Source organism: Bufo bufo, chromosome 2 (assembly GCF_905171765.1).
Source record: "Bufo bufo chromosome 2, aBufBuf1.1, whole genome shotgun sequence".
Taxonomy (NCBI): Eukaryota; Metazoa; Chordata; class Amphibia; order Anura; family Bufonidae; genus Bufo; species Bufo bufo.
Window position 1 is genome coordinate 319,627,851 of NC_053390.1, and position 23,118 is coordinate 319,650,968.

Below are 23,118 nucleotides of genomic sequence, written 5' to 3' on the forward strand. Positions count from 1 at the left end.
TACTCCAGTAAGCTTGGAGCCTGTATGGCAGCACAAGGACCCTGTATAACAGTTTCTGGAGCCGACATGACAGTTACTGCACCTGTATGGCAGTAGATGGAGCCTGTATGGCAGTACATGTAGTCTATATGGCAGTACATGGAGCTTGTATGGCAGGACATAGGGGGAGATGAAAACTGGTGTAGAAGTACCACTGGATTAGTTGCCCATAGCAACCAATCAGATTGCACCTTTTATATTTCACAGCTGCTTTGGAAAATGAAAGGTTGAATCTGATTGGTTGCTGTGGGCTGCTAAGCCAGTTTTCCTTTACTCCAGTAAGCTTGGAGCTTGTATGGCAGCACAAGGACCCTATATAACAGTTTCTGGAGCCGACATGACAGTTACTCCACCTGTATGGCAGTACATGGAGCCTGTATGGCAGCACATGTAGTCTATATGGCAGTACATTGAGCCTGTATGGCAGCACAAGGACCCTATATAACAGTTTCTGGAGCCGACATGACAGTTACTCCACCTGTATGGCAGTAGATGGAGCCTGTAAGGCAGCACCTTGTGCCCGTATGGCAGCACATGTAGTCTGTATGGCAGCACATGGAGCCTGTATGGCAGCACAACGACCCTATATAACAGTTTCTGGAGCCGACATGACAGTTACTCCACCTGTATGGCAGTACATGGAGCCTGTATGGCAGCACATGTAGTCTATATGGCAGTACATTGAGCCTGTATGGCAGCACAAAGACCCTATATAACAGTTTCTGGAGCCGACATGACAGTTACTCCACCTGTATGGCAGTACATGGAGCCTGTATGGCAGCACATGTAGTCTATATGGCAGTACATTGAGCCTGTATGGCAGCACAAGGACCCTATATAACAGTTTCTGGAGCCGACATGACAGTTACTCCACCTGTATGGCAGTAGATGGAGCCTGTAAGGCAGCACATTGTGCCCGTATGGCAGCACATGTAGTCTGTATGGCAGCACATGGAGCCTGTATGGCAGCACAACGACCCTATATAACAGTTACTGGAGCCAGTATGACAGTTACTCCACCTGTATGGCAGTATATGGAGTCTGTATGGCAGTACATGGAGTCTATATGACAGCGCATGAAGCCTCTATGGCAGTATATGGAGTCTGTATGGCAGTACATGGAGTCTATATGACAGCGCATGAAGCCTCTATGGTAGTATATGAGTCTGTATGGCAGTATATGGAGCCTGTATGGCAGTATATGGAATCGGTATTGTAATATTTGGAGTGCGTATAATATATACACCATTTATCTCTTTACTTACACAGTTATATTGTCCATTTTTCTCTTCTCTTCTTTCTTTTGCACTTTACTCACTATGTGACAAATAAGATAGGACATTACATATATAGGACAGTAAATCATAGAAACTAATGATAAGGACAGGAGCCTTGGAAGAAGATACTTACACTCCACCTTCACATAGAATCCTGAAGAAGTTCCGGGCAGCAACTCCTTATATAATGTCAGTACAAGCTTCTATGACATCACTCATAGCGACAGCTGAAGGTAACCAGGGGCGGGGCCAGAACACCTTCTATAATGGCGAGAATAGCATTATATACAATTTGTATGTAGAGCAATTGCCGCTAATGATATAAACCTGCAATAACGTATAGAAAACAACATAGGTGGATGATATAAACCATATCGGAGGGTGATAGAAACCACGTAAGAAGATGATATAAACCATTTAGGAGGGCGATGAAAACGATACTGTTATTGCGCTATATTTGTGAAAAGGGTTAATTCACAGCCAGCTAATTTTAAGAGACTTTGAGACTTTCTACTTATGCACTGAAAGATAGTAATTTTCCACACTTGCCATAATAGAATATGGAAAGACAAGTTTTGGAGGGAACAAAACAGACACAGTGACCATTTGACCACCTGGCTTATCTCTGCCCAGACTGGTGTTTATCTCTGAAAACTGCTTAGTCATTCTCATTAACTTGTATCCAGCTCAATACAAGTCTGTGGCAGACTGGAGATGCAACATTGTTTCAGTTAGGCTGTGCTTCTCTACTCCACCTCTCCCACTAGACTTTTCTAGTTCAGTTAGTAACTGTATAAAAGCAGAGCAATCAGAGTCCCTAGTTGTCTGCAGATAGGGACCTGTGTTCAGTAGGAGAGACTCTGCCAGACTGTACGAGTGATGCTGAGATGGGGATAATCCACCACAGATCCTGGGTCACCACTTCTTTGACCAGAGAGCCAGCTGCATAGCTAGGCCACAAATCCACGGTCAGTAGCCCTTTGGCCAGGACACTAGCCTTCTAATAGAGATAGGGACAGGTCGCTCAGGCCTTTCCTCAGTGATGAACCTCCTTCTGCCAGGAAAGAGACTGGAGAAGCCAGCTCAGTTGTATTGCACTTGAGTTCCTCCACTAAAGAAGCACACTGGTCAGTGGCAGATTACAATAGGGACGTTCGGGTCAGCAGCCCCGGGGCCAGCACCGCTGGGGGGCCCAACGCTGACCCGAACGCCCACATACTGCTGCGGGGCAAGGAGCGCATAGCTCCCTGTCCCGTCCGCGATCAACGCCATAGGCTTCAGGCCTTGAAGGCCTGAGGCCTATGCGGTCGAGAAATCCCGGCGCAGGCATGCGTGACGATGTCATCGCGCGCCTGTCGGGACGCAGCACTGTGACGCGCCTGACTCTGCGAGCAAGCGCCTGGCCCTGGACATACAGTAGGTGAATATTTATCTTTTCATTTTTTTGTTCATTTATTAATTTTTTTATTTCATGTGCCTACTTTGGGGGGGGGGGGGGGGGGCACACAGGAGGACATATTAGGGAAGTTAAATCGAGTACATTGGGGGGGGAATGTGGGGGCTGTATGGGGCCAAATTATTATGGGAGGGAATACTATGTGGGGGCTAATTACTATGTGGGGGCAAATTGCTATGTGGGGGCAGTGTGGGGGCTGTGTGGGGCAAATTGCTATGTGAGGGCATTGTGAGGGCAAATTGCTATGTGGGGGCTGTGTGAGGGCAAATTGCTATGTGAGGGCAGTGTGGGGGCAAATTGCTATGTGGGGGCTGTGTGGGGGCAAATTGCTATGTGGGGGCAAATTGCTATGTGGGGGCAAATTGCTGTGTGGGGACAAATTACTATGTGGGGGCAGTGTGGGGGAAATTGCCATGTGGGGACAGTGTGGGGTAATTTCTATGTGGGGACAGTGTGGGGAAATTGCTATGTGGGGGCAAATTACTATGTGGGGAAAACTATTGTGTGGGGGCAGTGTGGGCAAATTACTATGTGGGGGCAGTGTGGTGGAAATTACTATGTGGGGGCAGTGTAGAGCAAATTACTGTGTGGGGGGCAAACTACTATATGGGGGCAGTTTGGGGGAAATTACTGTGTGGGGGCAAATTACTATGGGGGGATTACTATGTGGGGGCAGTGTGGTGGAAATTACTATATGGGGGTGTTGCTATTGGGGAGGCACTGTAGGGGCAATTCTATTATTTCTGGGGACACTATACAGGGATTATTGCCTGGAGCACAATATAGGGTGTTATTATTACTGGGGGCACTCTAAGGGACATTATAGCTGCTGTGGACACTATAGGAACATTTGGGGTAATTTATCAAACTGGTGTAAAGTAGAACTGGCTTAGTTGCCCATAGTAGCCAATCAGATTCCACCTTTCATATTTGACAGCTCTTTTGGAAATCCAGTTCTAATTTACACTAGTTTGATAAATTACCCCAATTATGTCTATTAGGGTCACTATTTTTTCAGCAGTATAGTTCCTGGGGCATTGGGAAGCACAACGGGCACAGTATTGGGGGTGGCAGGATGACGCTGTGGGGACACCAGGAGGAGGAGGTTGATGGAAAAATTGAGAAATCTAATGTCTGTGTTACAAACTGTAGAGACGAGATGTGGCTGAAAGAATTTGCCATGGTGGTCTGGGTCAAATGGAGGAGAAGAGGAAAGAGAAGGTCTACATGACAGGAGATGTCCCTGGATGTAAGAGGTATGTGGTGCTGTATTCTCCTCCATGTCTTTTTTATTACAATTATGTATTTTAAATTTGGTGACCAAATTTTTCAGTTTAGGACCCAATTTGGGGTATTTTTTTTTTGTCTGAAGATGTCATATGGCCTAAGAAGAGACTGTGGCGCCCATGAAGCACCGCAGCCTCTTCATACAAAAAAATAAATAAAAATAATAAAATGGAGGAGGAGGAGGGGGGGGCCCAAGTTTGGTAGACAACCCCGGGCCTATCATGCACTTAATCCGCCCCTGACACTGGTTTACTGCAGACCCTGACTCTCTGGACTTATTTCTCATTGGAGTGCCACACGTTGTGATGGAAATGGTGTGAACTGTGGTCATTTGTTTGTGGCTCATGCAGCCAGCCAGTCGCAGGGGCAACATGTGAGGTGCATGGTGGACCGATGAGGGGCCAGATAATATAACACACAGTTCATCAGTTTACTCACGGTTAGCAGAAAGCCTCCCTGGGCTGGCAGCACAGTGTTGAGGTGGACAGCACAAAATCCTCCAGGGCACGCTCTGTGTAGGGAAGCATCAGCCAAGATGGTGGTTGAGGTGCCCTTGATGTTAGGGGTGCTTGTTGCGGCTGAGTCCCTTGATGGTTTTTGTCGTGACACCAGTACCGTTAATGTTGGTACAACCATAAGTGGTAATAATGAGGTAGACAGTGGTAAGATGCAACTCACAACTTTTACTGTTGATGACTTTGGTTGCAGCAGTACAAAAATGCAGTTTCTTGATGGTACAGAGTTGATTCTGCAAATCCACTGTTTCTAGGCTTTTCAGGTCTCTAGTTTTGGAAGCAGTGGGTTATCTCCAATATCAGTACAATTTTGGTGAGGTTGCCGGAGGCTATGGTATCCTTCACCTGAATATCCCAAAGGTCCTTTATGCCTGGTTTACGGATTTTATCCTTTGGATGTATTTAAGTCTGTCCTTTTTGTCCCTTGCTGGACTAAAACTTTTCCTCAGAGCTAAAGTGCTGTATCTGCACCTTTTCACTCTCTCAGTATCAGTCTTCTAATCACTGATCTGCACACTGACCTGTCTCTGTCCTCACTGAACCTGAACCTGTCCTCCACTGGTCATCAACTGACTAACTAGGCCTGAACTAGGTATATATAAGACCTAAGCTTTATCCCCATCTAGTGGCGGGATGTATAAATTTCACCTAATCTGCCTGATTTTGCAGATACATAAATACAAAGTTATACCATACTGTACAATGCAATTGTTAAGACCAAAAAGTACTTGTAAGCAGTGCCCACACACACGTAGTGGGAGGCTGCACTCATAGCTTTCTCTTCTTACTTGAGATTCAGCCTCTTGAGACCACAGCAAGACTTGTGTGTCATTTCTCTGAGCTCATATATTCTTTTATCTAATCAGGATCCATGCTGGAAAGGCTGAAAAGCGCAGGTTGTGCTCACAACGTCTTCCCATCACCTCCAACTATTAGATCTGTGGGGATCCTAGTGCTGAGACTTTACAACCCCTGCAGCCCCCCTGAAATAAATGGAGTGGCTGGACCCACAATGGCGTGGCTGCTTCTTTTATGGGAGTTCTGGAGATAGCTGAGTACAGATCCCGGCTATTTCCAGAATTACCATAGAAATTAGTGGAGCGCCTGCGCACATACCTGACCGGCCACTCTGTTCAGTACTGATACCAAGGACACTAAGTGATATGTGCAGAACATCCTGCCACCACGTGTGCTCCTCTCATGGCAGGGCATTTAACTGGCATTTTTGAGCAGGATAATGCTCGCCCACACACAGCAAGTGTTTCCCAGGAATGTCTCCTCAAAATTACAGAACTTCCTTGGGCTTCAGATCGTCAGATTTATCATCAGTCCAGTAATTAGGGCACCAGCTGGGATGTTAGCTTCAGCAACGTACAAGTGTGCAGGATCTACATCTTGTATCCAGGGTAGAGGCTGTATATCATTTTGTATTCATGAAATAGGCCGTATCTCCTGGTTAGGGGGTGCATCTCATATTGTATCCAGGCTAGAGGCTGTATTTCGTCTTGTATCCAGGAAAGAGGCCGTATCTCATTTTGTATATAGGAAAGAGGCCGTATCTCAGGGTTAGGAGACATATCTCATATTGTATCTAGTCTAGTGGCTGTATCTCATCTTGTATCCAGGAAAGAGGCCTTATCTCATTTTGTATATAGGAAAGAGGCCGTATCTCAGGGTTAGGAGACATATCTCATATTGTATCTAGTCTAGTGGCTGTATCTCACCTTGTATCCAGGAAAGAGGCCGTATCTCATTTTGTATCCAGGAAAGAGGCTGTATCTCTGGGCTAGGGGCCTTATCTCATCAAGCTAGAGGCTGTATCTCATCTTGTATCCAGGCTAGAAGCTGTATCTCACCTTGTGTCCTGGCTAGAAGCCGTATCTTATCTTGCATCCAGGCTAGAGGCCATATCTCATTTTGTATATAGGAAAGAGGCCGTATCTCAGGGTTAGGAGACATATCTCATATTGTATCTAGTCTAGTGGCTGTATCTCATCTTGTATCCAGGAAAGAGGCCTTATCTCATTTTGTATCCAGGAAAGAGGCTGTATCTCTGGGCTAGGGGGTCTTATCTCATCAGGCTAGAGGCTGTATCTCATCTTGTATCCAGGCTAGAAGCTGTATCTTATCTTGCATCCAGGCTAGAGGCCATATCTCATTTTGTATCCAGGCTAGAGGCCATATCTCATCTTTTATCCAGGCTAGAGGCCATACCTCATCTTGTATGCAGGCTAGAGGCTGTATATCTTCTTGTATCCAGGCTAGAGGCCATATCTCATCTTGTATCCAGGCTAGAGGTGGCCCAACAGTGTCCCAGAGCCTTCTTCAAACTGTACAGTCTTCTCCTTTCCTCTAATATTGTAATCACGTACATTTATCATCCATCTCCTTGATGCAGGTTTTTCCTCAAAGTTCAAATTATTTGGCTCAATAAAAATAGCATCCCAAATTTACATAATCCAAAGGAAAAACAAAAATACTCTTGTAGCTGATGTTACATGGTCACGGCTGAAAAATCCATAAAGTTAAACTAAGGGATAGGAGGTGACACGAATTTTAAAAAAGAGATTTCTACGCATTTTCATAATCATTAATGTCATTTATTTTTAAGAATGTATCTTTCTTTATAACTAAAACCCTCCATGCCCCTTATTAGTTTAATTGTTCTCCTTTTTACTCTCTCCAGCTCCAGGACATCCTTTCTATGATCTGGTGCCCAGAAATGAACTGCATATTCCAGATGAGGCCAAACCAAAGCTTTGTAAACTGGTAATATTACATCCCTGCCTTGTGACAATATTCTGCTAGCATTAAAAGCAGCTGACCTTGTATGGGTTCTCCTGGCTTTTAATATTGATGACCTATCCTCAGGATAGGTCATCAATATCAGATTGGAGAGAGTCTGTAAGAAGGGAATGCACGCACAGTGCCATCTCCCGTCTCTTTTCCTGCTCGCCATAGACATAGCAGTAGCGAGCAGGATGAGAGACGGGAAGAAGACAGCACGTGCCCACTGATCTGATATTGATGACTGTTGTGGTAAATATTAATAGTTGTAATCAGCTCGCATCAAAGTTTGTGTAAGGAAAAAGGTGAGTCCCCCTTCTCTCAGCCCCAGTCAGAGAGACACACCAATGTTACCATCTTGATAGAAAATTCTGAGCCACTCCTCCCGCCCTGCTCAGTCTGCTCACCTTTTATTTACTAACAAAAGGTGTAAAAGGGGCTGGCCCAAGACAAGGATACAGGAAGTTATAACATGCAGGAAGTGATGTCAAAGGACAGGGTGGGGCAATCAATGTGGCCAGGCAGACAATGCACACGCCCCATCCCTGTATAAGGAAGGATGAGTCATGTCCATTGTCTGATCAGCCAGGTGGCCGCCCACCCCCCATCACTGTCAGCATGGACCTCATTCAATACTGCTCAAAGGTGATCAGTATCTAATAAAGATCATTCTACTGGTTCCCATAGGTTTGAAATTATCTGTGAGACATTGCTACAGCTATTGTCAATATACGGTACTAGTATACCGACAAGGCAGATATGCATGTCTTAAAGGCAGATATGTCTCCAAGACAATGAGAAGGTTTTCATACTGACTGTTTTACCACTGGTCCCGATTCAGCCAAAGTGCCCTCTGCTAGAGCGCTCCTTGGCTAAATCAGACATAGGGAGACAGATGACAAACTCTAAAAACACACACACATCCTAAAGTAAAATGTCCGCATAATAAAATTTCCACAACAGTCCCTCCTCTTTGTCATATGCTCGCCAATGTCCCTCGACGGATCTCGATCTTCTTCTTTGAAAAAAAACAGTCTTTGTAAAACATAACAGATGATGGAAAACAGAAAGTCAATCTTGACACGTCTTCTTTTCTTCGGGAGGTGACTTAGGAGGTGGCGTTTCGCGTTGGTCGCCGGCTGGTTTGGGATCCTCTGCATCTGGTCCATGGTTTGGTCTTCAGGGCGTCTTGTCTGTTCGGTCTTCGGTAACTCAGTCGATTAGACATCAGGAACATCTCACTCCGGCGTATAGAAGGAATGGAAACAAAAAACATAAGTACATGTCTCATTTCCTTTCACCCGGATCCAATGGAAAACCAGTGAGCCCCAAGACCTCCCAAAGCTTTAAAAAGGATTCTAACCGTCACTAGTCATAGCTCCGCCTCTGTCCTGCTCCTGTCAGTATGGGCCTGACCCTTGTCAATGGTGTCTGCTAGCCAGGCACAACCTTTCTCACAACCGGAGGATCCCACATCTACGGGTCGCCTAGCTGCCCGGACACCCATACAGGATTAATGAGCAAGGAGCAGGAGCCAGAGCTAATATTAATAATGTATCGTCTATAAACAAATGCCTCCTTGTAACAAATAAACAAAAGTGATACTCTGCATTCTTTGACTTAGTTGAGCAGCTTCTTGCAGTGACCGGTGTGGATCCAGTTGTCTCGTCCTTCGAACTTCAGAGAGGTTGGCGTCATCAGCAGCACCTGGAATGGCCCAAGATATCTCCGCTCTAGTCCCGTCCTCGGATGTTTCTTTAGCACGACCCAATCACCTGGTTGACTAGAATGAACACTGGTTATTGAGTCTGGGTCCGGAAGAGAGTCCCGAACCCGGTGGTGGACATCGGGTGATAACCCGTGGGGCTGCCTGTGGGCATACCTGATGGAATAAAGGGTTACATCTAAACATTCAGGCCATGGATCGGCCATGATTTTTACCTTCTTTGCAAAAATCTGACCCAAGTACCGTCAAAGAAAAGGCAGTTGTGATGGTTCTCGACGTAATTCACTACTAGGTTAGAAAAATGATTGACATTTGAGAGGTTGGAATGGTTAGTAAAAAGTTTGAAGATCGTTGTTTTCTGCACCACTTTCCCCTCTTCTCATCGTCCTTAAAACCAGGACGAAGAGAAGCTGGATTAAACATGCATCGTCTCAAGGTTAGATGGAGAGATGACAAAGGGATGAGTGAAAGAGAGAGATAGAGAAAGAGAAAAGGAGAAAGAGATAGGGTGCTTCTCTTGGACTCTGCAGTCTTTGCGGGACGGGAGTACATGACAGTATTAGTTCGCACTGTCTGGGACTTTTGAATGCCCTGTTGCTGGAGCTCGATGGATTCGTGCAGCCTTTGGAGTCTAGTGGGAAATTCACGGACAAACTTTTCCAAAATCCAGACCTCAAAGGTCCCTTCTTTGGGGATGGTCCATTCTGAACCTACAGTCCATTGGTGCCAATCTTTGGGGGGCTTAACAACTCCTCCTCCATAGATGGATTTCATGTGCTGCTTCGCTGTCCTATAGTCAGAAGTGGTACCCTTCTGTTCCCTAAACTCATGCTCGAGCTACAGTTTCCCGCGACCTACGCAAGGAATTTTTCCACGACCTACGCTAGAATTGTCCCGCAACCTACGCAAGGACTGCCCTGCGACACACGCTGGGCGGCTGTTACTCCCCTTCGTTTGCCTCTGAGGTGCCCCAGGGTTTCTGGCACCGACACACGGACTCCATTCACCCTAGTTAGACCTCAGGAAAAGGAGTAATCAGTGTGAGGAAAAGGGCTCTCGCCGACACACGGCGGCCCTCTGAGTCTCCTAATGAGATATACCAGCCTCGGTTTTGACTCTGAATAGTGACCTGACCACAGGATAGGGCTTCCAATTGACCTGGAGTGGAAAAAGGGGGTGCACAGAGAACACACAGTACCTTCTGTGGGGACGAGGGGTGCACAGAGAACACACAGTACCTTCTGTGGGGACGAGGGGTGCACAGGAAACAAACACACAGTACTCCTGTGGGGAATGGGGTTACTCACACAGCTATTGGTATGCCCAGGTGATATATATCACCTTGTCTCCTTAAAAAAAATGCTCATCAACTCACTTTCCTTTGCTGATATGATTCTATATAGTCAAGCTGAACAGCACGCGAAGCCCTTTTTGCAGTGACTGATCAAAAACCTCTCACTCAGCAGCAACCCTTGAATTCAGACAGTAGTTCCCACACAATATCACGAGACCCCCAGTACTCCTAACCAAATCTGCAGAAAAAAGAGAGGGAAAGAAAGAGAAAAAAAAAAAAAGAGAAAAGCGCCAAAATATGAAAAACCAAAAAAATTTATAAAAAGGAAAAAATTTATAATAGGCTAAAAATTAAATATAATGGGTTGGTAAATAAGGAAAAACTGAAAGAAACTTCGATAAAAACCTAAAAAAAAAAAAATGGATTAGTAAAAGAAGACCTGTAAACAGGAGAGAAAAACAAACATAACAAACTTCAGTTACAGACTGTCCTGCTACATACATTGAGATTCAGTAAAAAGTTAATTTTACCTTAACCCAAAACGCATACAAAAACTAAAACCTCAGGAACACATACAATTGTATAGGACTGAATTAACAAATCAATGTCCTGGAGGGTTCCCCTGAAACCGTACAGGAGAAATTCCTACCCACCCAGTAATTGAAATGTTAATTTGCCCAGCACCAAACAGCTTCAGATTCATTTTACCAGAGAAGCAGGATTTAACATTTCAATGTCCCAAAACTGGTTTTTTTAAAGACCCTGGCTGTTCCTGGGTTCTCTGCCTTTGCAAAGAAGCATGTCTGGGACCATCACCCCACCTTGCTGAATAAACCACTTCACTTCTAGGTGTGGTTCTGGGGTACTTAACATACCTGTGTCTGTTGCCATTAGCAACGTTACAATATCGTGCAATGTGCCCGTATTCCCTGCATGCAAAACAAAGGATAGCTCGCCTCCCTGCATAATACCTTTTCTGGGCACATGGCGATTTGATTTGGCGCACATTAACCATCCTAGCATGACTAGACCCCACACTACAATCTGTATTGAGTCCACTTACCACGGACTCATCTGAGGAATCTTCTGGCCTTGTGTTGATACTTCCAACTCCAGGGTCAGACACATTGTCCATCTCCATCCCTGAGTCAGTTCCACTATCTGAACCACAATCCTCAGATTTCTTCATGCTTACAGTGCATACATTGCCTCTAATCCCAGACACATTACTCTCTAACGGTTGTTTCAATGACTCTGACAATTCCCTTACAGCACCCTGTGCTTGCATCAGGCTTTCAGATAAACATTTATTCTTCTTGCGCAGCTCAGTATTACACCTCACGGTACATTCATAATTAGCGCTAGCTTCAGCTGCCTGCTGGACAAGAGTTTTCAATTTAACAATTTCCACTTTTAAATCTTCCACTTCTCCTTCCAAACTCAGCTTCAGCCTACAAGACTCCTGATATTTATCAGCTATCCACCCAGCAGCAAAAATCAGAGCATACTTGCCTTTCCTTTTGCGCCATTTTTTGGTACCGATCAGGTTTGCTACACAATTCTGAGCCTGCAGCCATGGATCAGTAGATCCCTTTATAGCCTGAAGAATGGCCGCCGTGTCCTTCAACTTTGCTACTTCTTTAAAAATACTTTCCATTGCACAAAAACAAACACCACAATGGTTGCTACAAAAAGCAAAACACTAGTACCAATTTCTAGGAGTTTTCCCAATACTTTTGGCACAGAACCTTTCTACACTGTAGTACCCGTATTAATTATGCCAAACAAGTCTACAATTCAGTGTAACAGCCACAGATATACAAACATTAAGCAGAATCATCAACTATAGGACGATTTCACCACTAAACTGCCACTAATGCTCACACAATGATTCCTGTATCAGACTGGTCACTGAGCTATACCATAACCGAACACTCCACTGATATCCAGCACAAAACTTATCAAAACAAAATCAAACTGTACATAGAAAGGTTACAAAAAGACAAGATAACTATTCTGGACAAAACGAACATTTCAGGCAAAAACAATCAATCGTTTTCCATAGTAAACTGACTAAGATGGCCGACAAGCACATGGTCATCACACAAAGGCAATCAAGATAGTGTCTACAATATCCAGCAATAAAAACAGTTTCTATATTCCCTGTTCCCTACTCCCTGAAACCAGAGCACAACCTCCACTCTGTGGGTGATTTACAGGTTAACAATATAAAAACACTCTCTAAACGCTGTCTCTAATGTACAAACACTAAAACCAATTGCTGCCTCTATAAAATTGCCTCTTACAAAATCAAAGTAACATAAAAGTTAAGAAGTTACAAAAAAACACAATCATACAATCTCATCATACAATCTCTGTACAATCAACCTACCTTATCCTCACACCCCTTGACGCAGCAGACAACAACCATATACACCAAAAGGTTCTTTTAAGTAGATTTCTTTCCCGATATCAGCAGATTGGAGTACACAGATTTAAATTCACAAAGAGCTAAACTTTCTCAACAATGAGAGTAAGGAAAAAGGATATTACCTTATGCCGGCCTTTTTTGCTTTTTGAAAATTAAGCTGTGTCTCCTTTAAGTTCTGCTGATAACGGGGAAAAAAATGTGCTTTCTAATTCGTGGTCGCCAACTGTTGTGGTAAATATTAATAGTTGTAATCAGCTCGCATCAAAGTTTGTGTAAGGAAAAAGGTGAGTCCCCCTTCTCTCAGCTCCAGTCAGAGAGACACACCAATGTTACCATCTTGATAGAAAATTCTGAGCCACTCCTCCCGCTCTGCTCAGTCTGGTCACCTTTTATTTACTAACAAAAGATGTAAAAGGGGCTGGCCCAAGACAAGGATACAGGAAGTTATAACATGCAGGAAGTGATGTCAAAGGACAGGGCGGGGCAATCAATGTGGCCAGGCAGACAATGCACACGCCCCATCCCTGTATAAGGAAGGAGGAGTCATGTCCATTGTCTGATCAGCCAGGTGGCCGCCCACCCCCCATCACTGTCAGCATGGACCTCATTCAATACTGCTCAAAGGTGATCAGTATCTAATAAAGATCATTCTACTGGTTCCCATAGGTTTGAAATTATCTGCGAGACATTGCTACAGCTATTGTCAGTATACGGTACTAGTATACCGACAAGGCAGATATGCATGTCTTAAAGGCAGATATGTCTCCAAGACAATGAGAAGGTTTTAATACTGACGGTTTTACCACTGGTCCCGATTCAGCCAAAGTACCCTCTGCTAGAGCGCTCCTTGGCTAAATCAGACACATGGAGACAGATGACAAACTATAAAAACACACACACATCCTAAAGTAAAATGTCTGCATAATAAAATTTCCACAACAATGACCTATCCTCAAGATAGGTCATCAATATTAACCCTTTCAGGACCAGGCCATTTTTTACCTTTCTGCCCAGTCCATTTTTAGCAAATCTGACATGTGTCACTTTATGTGGTAATAACTTTAAAATGCTTTTACTTATCCAAGCCATTCTGAGACCGTTTTCTCGTCACATATTGTACTTCATGACAGAGGTAAAATTGAGTAAAAAAATTTCGTTTTTATTTAAAAAAAAATACCAAATTTACTCCAAAAAATTTAAAAAGGGCACATTTGCAAATTTAAATTTCTCTACTTTTATAATAGATAGTAATACCTCCAAACATAGTTATTACTTTACATTCCCTATATGTCTACTTCATGTTTGGATCGCTTTTAAAATGACATTTTATTTTTTTGTGACATTAGAAGGCCTAGAAGTTTAGAAGCAAATACAAAAATTTTTAAGAATATTTCCAAACCCCAATTTTTTCAGGACCAGTTCAGTTATAAAGTCACTTTCTGGTGCTTACATATTAGAAACTACCCATAAATCACCATATTTTAGAAACTACACCCCTCAAGCTATTCAAAACTGATTTTACAAACTTTATTAACCCTTTAGGTGCCCCACGAGAATTAAATAAAAATGGGAATGAAATTACAAAATTTCATTTTATTTTTAGCAGATTTTAAATTTTAATCTATTTTTTTTTGCTAAACCAAACTCAAAATCTATTACCTTGAATCTGGAGTTTACAGAAACACACGATGTGTGCTCAAAAACTGATGTATGGGCGCACAGCATGAGTGGAAGGAGCACCATATGGCTTTTGGAGAGCAGATTTAGCTGGAATGGTAGTTGGGAGCTATGTCACATATAAAGACACTCTGAGGTGTCCCTACAGTGGAAGCCCCCAAAAAGTGACCCAATCATGGAAACTACACCCCTCAAGCAATATTTCAAGGTGTGTAGTGAGCACTTTGACCCATCAGGCGTTTTACAGAATTAGGAAACTCTACAATATTTTCCAGAAAAAGTTGCTTTACACCCACATTTTTGAATTTCACAAGGGGTAACAGGACAAAATGCACCCCATATTGTTGTTCCCCATTTCCCCCCGAATACACCAACACCCCATATGTGCTAAAAAAAATTATGTATAGGTTCACAGCAGGCATGTGGCGTTAGAAGAGAGGATTTAGCTGGAATGGTAATTGGGAGCTATGTCACATGTAAATACACCCTGAGGTGGCCCTACAGTGGAAACCCCCAAAAAGTGACCCCATTCTGGAAACTACACCCCTCAAGGAATATTTCAAAGTGTGTATTTTTTTTCCACAACGGGTTAAAAGGGAAAATGCACCACAGGATGTGTTCCCCATTTTCTCCCCATTCAGGAAACACCCCATATGTACTTGTAACCTGCTGTATGGGCGCATAGCAGGCAAACTGCAAAATATAAATTTTGCTGACAGGCCTGAGTTGGCAGATATGAATTTTAGGTGCCATGTCGCATTAAATAAATTCCTGAAATAGCACCCACGTACGAACATTTTAAGTGGTAGAAAGGGTACGTTTCAACAAACAGGTGTCTCACAGAAGACAGAAACGCTTGTGAAAGCATTTCAAAGCACACATTTGTGAACTAAAAATATATACTAGCAGACCCCAATTTTTTTTCACAACGGGTAAAAGGAGAAAATGCACCCCAAGATGTGTTCCCCATTTTCTCCCCTTTCAGGAAACACCCCATATGTGCTTGCAGCCTGCTGTGTGGGCACATAGCAGGCAAACTGCAAAATATAAATTTTGCTGACAGGCCTGAATTGGCAGGCATGGATTTTAGGTGCCATGTCGCATTAAATAAATTCCTGAGGTCCCCAGAAATGAAAAAACCCAACAATTGACCCCATTTCGGAAAGAGCACCCCTGTATGAACATTTTAAGTGGTAGAAAGGGTACCTTTCAACAAACAGGTGTCTCGCAGAAGACAGAGATACTTGTGAAAGCATTTCAAAGCACACATTTGTGCAAAAAAAATATTTACTAGCAGACCCCAATTTTTCTTTCACAAGAGGTTAAAGGAGAAATTGCACCACACAGCAGGCAAACTACTAGATATGAATTTTGCTGACAGGCCTGAATTGGCAGACATGGATAGAGTGGAGCGAACCCGAACTGTAAAGTTCGGGTTCGTACCGAACTTTTGGTTTTTCGGCACCCGGACCCGAAGATTTACGTAAAAGTTCGGGTTCGTTGTTCGGCGCTTTCTTGGCGCTTTTTAAAAGGCTGCACAGCAGCCAATCAACAAGCGTCATACTACTTGCCCCAAAAGGCCATCACAGCCATGCCTACTATTGGCATGGCTGTGATTGGCCAACTGCAGCATGTGACCCAGCCTCTATTTAAGCTGGAGTCACGTAGCGCCGCCCGTCACTCTGATCAGATTAGTGTAGGGAGAGGCTGCAGCTGCTGTGAGGGAGAGATCAGGGAGAAATCTTATCAAGAACAGTTTTTTGTACTCGGCGATCTACAGCAAATGTGTTTTGTGGGTGCAGTGCACAATTTTTTTAAGCCTGCCCTAAGCCAACTACTGCTGAAAACAAACTTTTTTTCTTCAGTTAGTCAATATCAAAACATGATCGGCAGCCATTTTATGCAACGATAGTGCACCAGCACAGGCTATCTGCATGTCTGCAAGTCCAGAAATACAGCTTTTTGCTTACTGGGGTTAAAAAAATACATCTGTTAAATATAGTGCACATCTGGGATTACACGTGCATAAGTTATTGTCACATTTAGGCCACAAATATGGCTTTTTGGTTACTGGGGTGAAAAAACCCTCTAATATACTGCATTTCTTGGATTAGACAAGCATAAGTGACTGTCAAATTTAGGCCATAAATATGGCTTTGGCATTCTGGGGTGAAAAAAGCCTCTGATATACTGCACATCTGGAATTAGATAAGCATAAGTGACTGTCACATTTAGGCCAGAAATGCGTCTATTTGGTTACTGGGGTGAAAAAACTCTCTAATATACTGCACATCTAGGATTAGACAAGCATAAATGACTGTCACATTTAGGCCAGAAATACGGCTTTTCGGTTACTGGGGTGAAAAAACCCTCTAATATACTGCACATCTCGGATAAGACGTGCATAAGTGAGTGTCACATTTAGGCCACAAATACCGCTGTCATATAGAGTTTAAATTGAGTGCAATACCCTACATAAGGGTTTTTATTTTGGTTAATTATTTTTAACAGACTTAACCACTTTTTACTTTGCTTTGTAAACGCCAACTAAGAGGCAAAAATCTCGGTCATGGTCGTGGTGGTGGTGTTGGTGGAGCCTCTGGTGCAGGGAGAGGACGGACGTGGCCGTTCTGCCACAGCTACACGTCCTACTGTACCTACTACCTCAGGTCCCAGTCGCCGCCAGAATCTACAGCGATATTTGGTCAGGCCTAATGCCGTTCTAAGGATGGTAAGGCCTGAGCAAGTACAGGCGCTAGTCAATTGGGTGGCCGACAGTGGATCCAGCACGTTCACATTATCTCCCACCCAGTCTTCTGCAGAAAGCGCACAGGTGGCGCCTGAAACCCATGCCCATCAGTCTGTCACATCACCCCCGTGCATATCGGGGAACCTGTCTGAACCTCAAGTCATGTAGCAGTCTCTTATGCTGTTTGAAGACTCTGCTGGCAGGGTTTCCCAAGGGCATCCACCTAGCCCGTCCCCAGGGGTGGAAGACATAGAATGCACTGACGCACAACCTCAGGTGTCCGCTTAACTCTAGACATGGATTTTAGGGGCCATGGCGCATTAAATAAATTCCTGAGGTCCACAGAAATGAAAAGCCCAAATAATTGACCTTTATTTCAGAAAGAGCACCCCCTTACGAACATTTTAAGTGGTAGAAAGGGTATGTTTCAACAAACAGGTGTCTCACAGAAGAACACTAGTGAAAGCATTTCAAAGCACACATTTGTTAAAAAAAATATATTGTTTTTAGTATGATATATATATATATATATATATATATATATATATATTTTTTTTTTTTTTTTTTCTACCTACTATTTTTATATTGTGAACATTTTTTTGTCTGAATATATTAATTACCACCATCACTGCACCAGAGTCCACTGTATCAGCTGATTTTCATATATAGAGTGCCTGTCTATATTATTGCCTTTTTCTTGAATTTTTTTCTGACTGGGTGAGTCAGTCTTGACTTTGAGCACCTACACATATTGCTCAAGTAGGTGAAACGCCACACCCTTCGATTATTAAAATAAAAAGCAGCATCCCAAATTTTCATTATCCAAAGGAAAAACAAAAATACTGTTGTAGCTGATGTTACATGGTTACCGCTGAAAAGTCCATCAAGTTAAACCGAGGGATAGGAGGGGACACGAATTTTAAAAAAGACGTTTCTACACATTTTCATAATCATTAATATCATTTATATCTAAGAATGTATCTTTCTTCATAACTAAGACCCTCCATGCCCCTTATCAGTTAAGTTGCTCTCCTTTTTACTCTCTCCAGCTCCAGGACATCCTTTCTTTGATCTGGTGCCCAGAATTAAACTGCATACTGCTTACAGATGAGGCCAAAACAAAGCTTTGTAAACTGGTAATTATACATCCCTGCCCTGTGACAATATCCTGCTAGCCTTAGAAGCAGAGTAATAATATTACAGGCTATAGAGAGGGGTCGTTGATCCACGGAGTTATTCTGATTGCCTGATTGGAGTCGGGAAGGAATTTTTTATTCTCCTAAAGTGTGGAAAATTGGCTTCTTCCTCATAGTTTTTTTTTTTTTTTTGCCTTCCTGTGGATCAACTTGCAGAATGACAGGCCGAACTGGATGGACAAATGTCTTTTTTCGGCCTTATGTGCCTATGTTACTATGTTACATTGTATGCTGTGTGACACAGTGAGAGGTTTGGTCTGGGAAAACTGGTAGTTTCCTTTCCAGCATGTGCTGCTGGGCTAATTTATAGCCAGGTGTCGGTCCGGGTTTTGGCAGCACCTGGCTGTCCTTAAATAGGCAGCTGGGCTCAGAAGCCAGGCCTCTGTGTTGGGATCTGGGAGCCTTGTGTCTGGATGAAGGCTTGCTACCTGTTTGGCATAAAAACAGGTTAGTGCTGCTATCAGCAAGGACTCTTTTAGGCAGAATTGCTGCATGGTGTGAATTACCACCCACACCGCAAGGTGACTTTTTATTTGAATATGACTGTTTGTTTTGTCACTGTCACGGCCACGGTTCTGGCCCGTGACTCCTTGGGAGCCGCATACAGTTGCCCGCGGTTTGGGTTGTTGTTTCAACCGCAGCTTGGGGCTTGATGTAGTTTGCCTCAAGTGCGGTTGCCGCGGACAACAGGTATGTGTGCGGTCCCTTTGGAGTTTGTGTGTCTGTATGTATGCACTTATGTATGTCTGTGTGCACTCTGTCTTATGTTTGGTGTGCACTGACATCTTCCCCTCACTGTGGTTGTCCGTGGCAACGTTTAGTCGTTGTGTACATGTGGTGGCAGTGTCCCGGCCTTCGGGCTGACTCCCAGGACATGAGTGCCACCCATGTCGTTGCTTGCGGCAACAGCCACAGTGTGTCTCGTGTTTTGGACACTTCTCCTTTAAGTGTGTGTTTCCCTTCCCTGGCTTGGAAGGGTTAACTTCCTTCCGAGTGTGTGTGTGCACTGGGTGTGTCAGATTGTGGGTGTGGCTGCATGGGCTATAAAGCCTCAGTTTAGACCTGATGTCTGAGGGGTACTCCAGCCTTGTTGTAAGCTGGAGGAACTCTCCTGGTCACATTTCCATCTACCAGTGAGGGCCACCCTTGTGGTCATAAATTGTGATTCACTATATTTATGAAGATGTGTGTTTACTTCATGTATGGTGTGTGGTAGATGTCTGTTTGGTCGTTTCTTATTGCAGCATATGGTTTCCTGGTTTCCTGTGATGTGTGTTGTGTGCTCTGTCTTTGGTGTTTCTGGACAGCAGCACTTGGGTTCCAGGTTGTGTGTCTGTGGCAGGTAAGTGTGGTACTAGGCTCACTTACCTGTCACTTCCATATGTCTGTTTATGTTTCCTTGTCTGTGTTGCTTGGCCACTTTAGACTCCTGTTCCTCCGTGTCCAGGGCTGTCTACCCAGCTCCTAGTTTAGGGCCATCTTGAGGGCTAGCAGGGACTTCTAGGTTCCGGAGCATGAGCCCTCCTACCATCAAGGTCGGCTCATGTAGCTAGGAGTCAGGGTCAGGTTAGGGATGCGATTAGGAGGTCACCAGCTCCCTAATCCTGTTGTCCTGGTCGCGCAGCGACCACTCCATCTGCTGATACCGCACGGCTGAGGGTTTTCCCCATCCTCAGCCGTGACAGTCACTTAACTAAAGTGTGAATAAAACACTGAACTGTTTGATCCAAAGAACTTGTTGTTGCCTCTTTACTGCGTCCAATAATCCTGTCTACCAGAGCGAGTTCCCACAGCTGTTTTTCAAAGGGCTTCTCCTGTCTTTTAATATTGATGACCTATCCTCAGGATAGGTCACAATATCAGATCGGCGACAGTCCGACACACGGCCCCCCCCCTCGCCTATCAGCTGTAAGAAGGGAATACACACACAGTGCCATCTCCCGTCTCTCATCCTGCTCACTGCTGCTATGTCTATGGCAAGCATGAAGAGAGACGGGAGACAGCACGTGCCTACCGATCTGATATTGATGACCTATCCTCAGGATAGGTCATCAATATTAAAAGCACAGAGAACCCCTTTACTCTGTGATATACAAGGACACCCAAATCCTTCTCTACAAGTCACTCTCCCAGTGTTACATCCCCTAGGACATATGATGCATGGAGATTATGACAACCCAGATGCAGAACTTTACATTTATCCACATTAATCTGCATTTGCCAAGTTGATGCCCAATTACTCAGATTGTCCAAGTCAGCTTACAGTTTTTGGATATCTTCCATAGACTGCACTGTACTACATAGCTTAGTGTCATTTGCAAAAATAGAAATGGTGCTATTAATCCCATCCTCGATTTCATTAATAAATAAATGAACCACTTCCCGACCTCCCATTGACTATAAATAGAGATGAGCGAATTTTTAGGCTATGGAATTCGTTCACGCTTCGTTTACTGGTAAAAGGTGAATTGCGTTATGGATTCCGTTACTACGGACCATAACGCAATTGTATTGTAAAATCTATTGTAAAAGCCGACATCGATGCTGGCACTGATGTCGGCTGTTTAACCACTTCCATGTCGCGGTCCGTAGGGACCACTGTATGGAAGGGGTTAACAGGGAGGAAGCTCCCTCCCTCTCAGGCACTGCGCTGCTGTTGCAGCGTCCCGATTGATCATAACAGAGGGAGGGAGCTCCCTCCTTCCCCCCTCCCATCGGGCCGCTGCTCTGCTGTGGCAGCTTCCTGATGTTTATCATGGCATTTGGATGCCTTACACAGGCCTCCAGGCTTGCCATGGTATTTAAGCCTGACAGGGTCCTGCCAGAGGCAGGAGCCTGATCAGGCTTACTGTGAATGAAAATACACTGCAGTCCACTATACAGTATACTGCAGTGTATTGTATATCCATCAGACCCACTGGATCTTAAAGAACCAAGTGGGTCTGAGTCAAAAAAGTGTGAAAAAAGTTTTTTAAAAAAAAGTAAAAAATCTACCATTTTCCCATTCATGCACATTTATAATTGGGTGAAAATGAAGAAAATAAAATACCCTAAATATGTTTGGTATCGCCACATCCGTAACAACCAGCTCTCTAAAAATATCACAAGACCTAACCCCTCAGGTGAACACTATAAAAAATAAAAACAATGCTAAAAAAGCCATTTTTTGTCACCTTACATCACAAAAATTGCAACACCAAGCGATAAAAAAGGCATATGCCCCCCAAAATAGTAACAATCAAACAGTCACCTCATCCCTAACTAAGACAATCGGTCAAAAATTAAAAAAGGTATTGCCATGTCCGCAACGATCTGCTCTATAAAAATGTCACATGACGTAACCCCTCAGGTGAACAAATAAATACATAAAAACTGTGCTAAAACAACCAATATTTTGGTCACCTTGCCCCATAAAGTGTAATAATGAATGATCAAAAAATCATATGTACCCAAAAATTGTATCAATAAAAACGTCAACTCTTCCTGCAAAAAATGAGCCCCTGGACAAGACGATCGGCAGAAAAATAAAAAAATATGGCGTTCAGAAAATGGAGACAGAAAAACATACGTAATTTTTTTCAAAAATGCTTTATTATGTAAAACTGAAACAAACAAACAAAGAAAGTAGACATATTTGATATCATTGCGTCCGTAACAACCTGTTCTATAAAAATAGCACATGATCTACCCTGTCAGATGGATGTTATAAGAATTAAAAACAGCGCCAAAACAGCTATTTTTTGGTTACCTTGACTCACATAAAATGTAATGTAGAGCAATTAAAAATCATATGTACGCTAAAATAGTACCAATAAAACTCGCACCTCATCCCCTAGTTTACAAAATAGGGTCAGTTTTTGGGAGTTTCTACTGTAAGGGTGCATCAGGGGGGGCTTCAAATGGGACATGGCATCTAAAAACCAGTTCAGCAAAATCTGCCTTCCAAAAGCCATGCAGCGCCCTTTTTATTCTGCAACCTGCCGGATAAGTAAAAGCATTCCAAAGTTATCACCACATAAAGTGACACATGTCAGATTTGCAAAAATAGGCCTGTTCAGGAAGGGGGTAAATGGCACGGTCTAGAAGTGGTTAAATTCAGCCTATAGGACAAATGGGCATGTCAGCGGTGCAAGACTAACTGGAGTCAGCCCACCTCCAGCTCATAAATTTATACAAAATGTATTTGCCAAGAATCTCAAATTTACTAAATAAGAGTATCATTAGCACCAGAATATTTTCTATAACTATGGCATGATTGTACTCTACTTGGTTTGCAGAGTACTGTTGCATTGTGTTTCTAACCATCGCGATGTGCACCTGAGCATTGAGATGTGCTTACTGACCCCCTTTTTCTTGCATTAAAACATATTGACTCAAATTTACCATTAACGTGATGTACAATGTGTCATGAGAAAACAATCTTGTTATGGCCTGGATAAGTGAAAACATTCCAAAGTTATTACCACATAAAGTGATATATGTCAAATTTGCAAATGGCCTGGTCTGGAAGTAGTTAAATAACAGATATAAGGGTCTGTCTGTGACACTACTTAATTCTCTTACAATATGGAGTGTATGCCATCTGGACCTGGTGATTTGTCTATTTAAATCTTTTTAAGATGCCGCTGCACTTCTTCCTGGGTCAGACAGGCCACATTTATCGAAGAATTTAATTTGACTCTCT